Source organism: Palaemon carinicauda, chromosome 45 (genome assembly GCF_036898095.1).
Source record: "Palaemon carinicauda isolate YSFRI2023 chromosome 45, ASM3689809v2, whole genome shotgun sequence".
Lineage (NCBI taxonomy): Eukaryota > Metazoa > Arthropoda > Malacostraca > Decapoda > Palaemonidae > Palaemon > Palaemon carinicauda.
The window spans coordinates 8677267-8679210 of NC_090769.1; positions in this window are offsets into that span (position 1 = coordinate 8677267).

A 1944-nucleotide genomic window follows, 5' to 3' on the forward strand; every position below is an offset into this window, starting at 1 on the left:
TGGTTTCTAATAATTATTTTATACAGTGATTTCTATTGTTCATTGTTTTTATACAGTGATTTCTATTCATTTTTGTTTTATACAGTGATTTCTATTATTTATTGTTTTTATACAGTGATTTCTATTCATTGTTTTTAAATATAAAACTTACCCGCTGGTTATATAAGAATGGCTAACGTCCCTGACGCCTCGGTAGGAAATTCAAAATCTCGCGCGGCTATCGCAGATATGCCAGGTGTACACTAGTGCCCTCACGGTACAACAGGTAGAACTATACCCAACCTCTTCAGATTTTCCATGCCGCTATGGCGGTCGGTTCTATTGAATATTCTCTCTCGCTTTTTACTCTGTTTGGACGTTATTTGGTGATGTATTAACGTTTTTTGAGTTTAGGCTTTCGGTTTTTTGTTTTATTTGAACTGTGATCACGTAATTATAACTTAAAAGGTAAGATTAAAAGGTTTATCGACCTATTTTAAACCTCACGAAAGCATAGGACGAAAGGTAAACATCTCGTCCATTGATGACGTCACAGCCTTATGTCGTAGGCTATAAGTCCGACTTGCTTTTTACAAAGAATTATAAGTGGATACTTTCTTTTGAAATATTAAGTTATAAATTTCATTAAAGGATTATTAATTTAAGAAAATTTTATCCTTTTAATAGTCTTCTTGAGGTAATCTTCAATCTGTTTGCAAAGATTAACTAGCGTTCAGTTGTTACGCAGTTATCAGTATTGTTACAATATTACAATATTTCGTAGAGATTTTATGAATAGTACATTCTTCTTACTTCTCAAGTTTTTCAGTTGTACTATATAAAAGGAACATTTTATTTTGAAATTAATTGATCCTGTCAGTATTTTTCCTTAGAGATTAAAGGAAGTTAAATTTCACTTAATGTTTATACGAATCGTTTAGCGCACGATTCTATGTATCGTTGTCTCCTTAGTGGAATACTAAGATTGTTCGTATATTTTGTAAATGTTCCAATGAATACGAGTGATGATTCATCTCTTATTGGAATTTCTTAATTTAAAGGTTTTATTTTATTTTATGAATATTATACCTATTAAGGTAATATTTAATATTTAATTTTTCGCTGCATTTATATGGGATTCAGTGAATTTTCATTCCCATTCGAACGATGGAGAGAATTGTAAGTCTCTCTTAAAGAGTTCTTTTCGTTTGAGAGAACATATATTTTGGTTTTCAAATGATTATGAAACTTTCTTTTAACAAAAAATAGAATGAAGTTTTTAGTGTTAAATTACGCAGTGAATTTTATTCAGTAATGAGTGCTTCTGTTCGGACCTGTCGTTATCCTAGTCTTAGATCTCTGTCAAGCTCCCAGAAGGGGAGAAGTTAATTCGAACGACGAAAGGAATCGAGAGGGTAGCTGGGCGCTACAGTCTTTTAAGATCGAACAGAAGTACTCTTGAGCTTTTCATGTCATTCCACAGATCGCTTATCGTTATAGATAAAGCGAGGATTAGTGTTGTCAAATATTATATGCGCTTTTCAGGCGCTAAACTGAAAACAAAATTAAATTTTTCTGTGTATTTACGTTTCAAACAACAGCTCTCGTCGATGAGGCAGTCTTATTGACCGGCTGTTAGCAGTGAGGCTGGGTGTTAGTTTTCGGTTATAGACCCGTTGTCGCACAGGCAGCCTGTTGTCTCTGAGACTAACGTGATATCGCACAGGTGTTCTCCCAGTTTCACTGTTCAGCTGTGGGTCGAGGTAGATTTGTCTCTGCAGAGCTATGTTTCACAGCAGCTATTAAAAGAGAATCCAGCCGATCGTCGTTTAAGTGTGATGACGTTCGCCAAATGGCGGAGTGAGCCGCGAAGCGGCAGGATCGGAGCAGGCGCGAGGCGCAAGCGGAGCCTGAGCAGAAGCGTGACGAGGCTCAGAAGCTAATTAATGAAGGCGCTGAGCGTCG